This window comes from Morone saxatilis, unplaced genomic scaffold, assembly GCF_004916995.1.
Source record: "Morone saxatilis isolate NCDOM2014 unplaced genomic scaffold, NCSU_SB_2.0 Contig2, whole genome shotgun sequence".
Taxonomy (NCBI): Eukaryota; Metazoa; Chordata; class Actinopteri; family Moronidae; genus Morone; species Morone saxatilis.
The window spans coordinates 12,766,816-12,772,815 of record NW_023339762.1 but is presented as its reverse complement, the minus strand read 5'-3'; positions in this window follow the sequence as shown (position 1 = coordinate 12,772,815).

Here is a 6,000-nt window from a genome sequence, read left to right as displayed (position 1 = left end):
AAAACTGATAGGACAGCAGTTAAACATCAGTCACTGACATCGGTGAAAGCCTTCTTATTTGTTGATAGGCCGATGTCAGTCAACAAGGCGAATATCAGCCGATACCGATGTTCAGCTGATATATTGATGCATCCCTACTTACAATGGGAATCACTATTTATCACTGTGAGCTAATAATATATTTTAGGCACCTGAAGCAACCAGTTGTTGGTTAAAATTGTATCTGCATTGTTGTCTTAGCTGTGTAACCAACTGAAACTGCAGGTAATGTTCCCTTTGTCAACATACCTAATGAAAAATAGTTAATAAATAATAATAGTAACAGTTTTTTTAAAACAAAGCAATGTCTACAAGGACAGTGGGTTATTTGTCATTTCACAAGGCAGGGTTTTATAATGACATTTAGTTTGTAGTTCCCTTTATGCTCCTTGTAAAAACAAAACATATACATACAAAATATAATGAAATCAACTACCACATTAGTTGTAGTATTTATGTAATCTCCTTTTTCATGCACAAAAATCTTCCAAAGATCTAACAGATTGTGACATCGCACTGTCCCTTATTTACATAATGTGTCTAATGCACCAGAGAAGAGTAAGGACATTGATTCATTTACAAATTTTAATGATGCAAATGTTTGGACTATTGTTTTTTTCATCAGAGTAACAGAAAGTGTGCCTTGCAGTGTGCTCCTGTCCTCTCTCCTCTCTGGAGTTTCCTAACCTTGATCGAAGAAGCACCTTATTCAGCTGCATGTTAATGGAAGTGTGGGAACCCCTCTTTATCTATAATACAGCTTGCAACCACTGGTCATACTGCAAAAAAGAAAAAGTAGGTGTTCTAAGTCACACTGGTGGATTAATTTTCTCATGCACCAACACCATTTATTTTAGGGTAACATTATCATAACGATAATTCACAGTAACAATTGTCTTGCACTGGCCTGGTACAATGAGCTGTGTAGTCCAGCCTTACTTCGAATGGTCCTGAGAATGAAACATATAAATTTCTGTTTTCTTCAGAAGTAGCCTATATGTTTTAACCTCAGAAATTTAAATGAGTGAGTCCACTTCCATGAAAGCAACGAGGGTGTGAGACCTGTCTTTTTACATCTCCTCTTCTCAAAAATTTATTAGACTGTTCCGTTGTGTGTCTGTGACCCTGTGAATGTCTGATTCGGTTTTCCCAGGCACATTCAGGACAGTTTGAGTATCAGTATATGGCTGCACAGAGAGGTACCAGGAATAACAAAGGTGAACAAGGTAATGACTTTATGGTTAGCAGATGGCAGAACTGCTTACATTTTGCTGCCCTAAGACAAAAAAGTAATGTAGTTGTACTTCTTAATTGCATAGCCATTCGGGCTGATTGCTTTGTGTAGGGTCTGGCAGTGATTTTATCAGAGATGTGGACATCTTCCTCTTTGAGCCTATAGCCCATTCTGGATAATAAAAACCTGATCCTTTTTTTTTTTTCGGTGCAGCTGGCAGTTGCTTTGTCTGCATTTTTCTAGCTTTAGGTCACTTCAAGGAGTTCGGTCAGTTCCCCTTTTATCCTGGCTGTTGTAATGAGAGCTCTCAACCACCTTTGATGAATTAAAAGTTTGTCTGAATAGCGGATTGACTCTAAAGACAGGGTATTGACAAAAGTAATAAATAGGCTAATTTAAGTCGATCACAGTACACCTGGATTGAATGTAGTAACAAGACGGCAGCATAGTGATAATGGTAAATAGTAGTAAATAGTGTTACAATTTGCTGATGTTATTAAATTAACCGGACAGTCATCTTTACCACTTTATTAGGTTGTAAAGGTCTTTAGGGGAATACCGAAACATCCTGTAGACCTTAACCACCCAGAAAGTGATGATAGTACAGCCAGCAACCTCTAAATGGTCTCTGGCAAATCCTGCAGAGACCACATGTCAAGCCGTGTCTTTGACAGTTAGAGCAGCATATCTCTTGGTATTTCCCTCACACTTTCACATTTTCCTTATGTACTGAATCTGTAAAAAAAATAAATAAAAACTGGGCCAATCTCCCGGCACACAGCGCTCCAGAAATACCTGCAGGTGATAACTAGCTGAGGTTTTCTAGCAGGTGTCCTGTCACTTCCGCCACTATGTATGCATCATACCTGTGGGTGGAGGTGGTAATTAACTGTTGCTTTGCCATTTTTAGAACGTTGCCATGACAGCTCTCTCTGTGTCTCTTTCTTCTCACCTTTATTTTCTCAATAACTGTCACCTACTTCCAGTGTCTCTTTATGGTCCTTTGTCCGTCTGTTTTATAAAAAAAAAAAAGTCCCTTTCTTTAGTCTTTTTTAAAAATACATGTAGCATCTTGTATGACATGTAGTAGGAATGCAGTCAACGTAGAATCCTCCCTTACATACCTGGTGCGTGTGCGTGTGTGTTCATGAGTTTGGGGTGGTCCTGACAGGCTGACAGTGCCATCCATCATGGTCAGATCAGGTCACAGACTCTGCCCATTGGGCTGTGGCCTGCAGGTAACAGCAGCTGCAGCACAGTGCCTCAGCTGTCATCCATCTACAGGACGTCAGTGTGACAAGTGCCGTCCACTTCAGTCTACTGCAGTCCACAGGACATGGCTGCACATAAAATGACTGGTCTTTTTTTTTTTGCTTCAAGCCTGCAAATAAAAAGCAAATTTGTAGCTTGATTGACGCTGATATCCGGGTTCTGTGGCTGATGATTTACAGTCTTGTCAGTCAGCATTTCTTCTTGAGTTTGTGCCACAATATAAACCCTTCAATCATAATATTATGACCACCTGGGCACCCTGGTGGCCCCATACGCAACACACCGTGATGCACTGTGTGCTCTGACACCTTTCTATCAGAGCCAGCATTAACTTTTTCAGCAATGTGAGCTACAGTAGCTTGTCCGTTGGGTGGCCAAGGCTCATTGATGCACGTGGGGAGCAAAGGCTGGCCTGTGTGCTGCAATCTATAATCCTGTCGCCGGTTCTCCGCTTTTCCTTGAGACCACTTTTGATAGAGCTGTAGTTTTGGAGATGCTCTGACCCAGTCGTCATTATCACAGTCCCCATTATTTACTTCACCTGACAGTGTTCTTGTTATGGCTGACCGGTGTATGTATTCACCACTTTTTGAGTTTTTGTCACAGTTTTTAAAATACCAAACCAGTTGCTGTGTTACAGTTAGTTTTTTTGTTTTTTTGCAGGTTTTGTAATATTTAGAAGGCTCTATTAGCAGAAATAGAATATAATATGCATAACTATGTTTTTATTAGTGTGTATATATAAATAAGAATCAACAATGCCAGAAATTACTGCTTCAGAAATTAACCTGCACAATAAAATCAATGCAATGAAATCAAAACATAAGAAAAAGTAGTGTTCATTTCAGTGCCATTGTGCTAGATTGCCTTGCATTATACAGGTGTTGCCTTTAATGTGTCCATCCTCTGTATTTAACAAGTATAATTTGTCACATGAAAATGTTGATAGTCCACTGCCACCATTCCCTGACAAATGGAGTAATGAAATTAAATGACTGCCTGTGGTAAAATATTTAATAACCAGCATAGCAAATATTAATGTTTGAAAGTAAAAGTGCGATATCATCAAAAGGTGAGCGCTAGTTTAAGAGGGAGATGACGTTTGAGTGATGATATCTGAGGTCTGCGAAAGCTCTTCTTTGTCTGTTATTGCACTGAAGATGGAGAACAGAAGGGATGTAGACCAGCCAACATTAACATGCTACTGTAAATCAGTCATGCTTCTCCCTTCTTAGGGGCCCATTGTGATGATTGTCTGCCAGGCTCAATCACTGTATATCTATAAAGGTTTGTGCTATATTCATTCTTCAAGATGATGCTTATACAGGATTTGATGTTACGGTCATATAGTGCAGAGGTATCAAACACAGTCAGCTCAGATGTCAGAAGAAAAATTTAATGAAAGTAGAAATGGTGGCTGCACAAGACATCAGCCTACTGTGTGATAAATCTACATGACCGTTAGAAAGCCAATCTAAATGTTACAAGGTTGTGAGGCCATGAATGTCTCGGAGATGATCAACTTGGCCATCATGGATGCTTTATTGACTGACTAACTTTACTAACCTTTAAAAGGGCAGTTTTGAGGAGAGCTTAAACAGTTGGTCGATTGAATTACGCTGTTAATAATACTGTATATTTGCAGTATGAAAATGGCTGTATGACAATAGCAAAAAAAAATTCCAACAAAACATCCCCTAGCTCCAGTGGATTTTCTGCCTTTCTTTGTTTCTTATTGGATAGTAAACTGAGACATTGAGCTTGTGGAAAATGTGATGGGCATTTCCGGTATTTTCTGATATTCTCTAGACAAAGCTATGAATCAATTAATTGAGAAAATTATCTGCAGGTAAACTGCTAGTGAAAAAAAGTTGCAACCTTCTTAGAAATGTCTAAACAAAAACAGCGTTGAGTTAAACAACAGTACTATTATTAGATTATTAATCCCCCAGAAGGGAAAGTAGCTTGGTTACCCATGCACAGTTTCAAAGACCACAATATGATCAGACTGGTCGCAACAGACAAGATATGAAAAGAAAAAGTCATGACATGATCCCTCCAGCTTAAAAGCATCACAGAAATATTAGCAAAAAGCTCTGTGAGAAATTATTCACATTCCTGCTATAGATATATCTTAATATGTAATTCTCAATTTAACAAACAGTGACAAAAGGTACACACTTTTATACCAAAGTCTTAGAGAATTAGTTCCCAAAATCACAGCGAGTCTCCTGCCAGACCCCAGTACCTTTTTGTTATACCATCTGAAATTGTAAATGGATAAAATACCGAATTGAGAACAGACTGTAGCCGGTGTTTTGGAAGACCAATGTTGGATGTAATATACACACATGATGGGCAGACCAGATATCAGGGATTTGTCCATACCACAGGCAGGTTTAGAGCAGCAGCCTATTAGGTTTCCATTGATGTCTCCAAAAGATTCAATAAAAGATAAGACGCCCAGATCCAAAGCAGTCCTTGCTTACCTTCTTCTGTGTCCTTGGCACAAGCTAATTCTCCCTCATAGTGGCATATTTATGCTGCGAAGCACATGCTGACTGCCAGGTTACATAATTCCCCTTTTACTTTGGAATTATGTGTGTGGCAAGATGATGTGAAGAAAGTCCATACAGTTCTTTGAACTAGGGCTGGGCGATATAGGATAATATACTGTATACTGTGAGGCCAGAACTCCAAGATTGTTGCCTTATTGTTTTATAACTTGGCATTTATCCATTTTAATATATTTGGATTTATTATGTCATTGTGGGAAATTTTGCAAATCAATGAAAAGAACTGCTTTATGACTATACTGGATTTTTAGCCCAGCTAGCGGCATAGCCACATCGGTCAGCCCGCTTTGGTTCATTCTAAAATATCTCCTATATCACCTATTTGGTAAATTTGTTACAGAAACCATGGTTATAGGTTTTGGGAGAAGTATAAGGCACCTGTTACCATTAATGCCTGAGTTTGTCAAAGTAACAGTATTATTAACCCTCTTTGAGTGTTCCAGGTCTTGTGTTTTAGTCATTTAAACATTAGCCCATAAGTTTGAAACTAGAATTATTTCCCACTGCACAGTCACAGCTTAATTGCATACTCTGTCAGTGCCTCTCTTTGGAGATCCGTACAACAGTCAGTAGCTTGTTAACTAGTCCATGACCCATTATCATCTCTGTAGTTATTTGTAACTGTCAAATACAAGTACACCCATACCATGTAATGATCATAACAGCATGTCATACCACCACCAGCTGTTCTGCTACAGTGGATGCCATGTGTGGTAGAACCAGTGGCTTCTCTGTTTTGATGAATTAGTCAGCTGCATAATTTTAAATGTTTTTATTGGACTCCTAATATCACTGCGGCTCACTTTAGGCAAACAGCTTCGACTACTTAGAAATGCACCTGAGCTAATAAGAAGGCAGTAATTGGATAAGCTGGTAAGT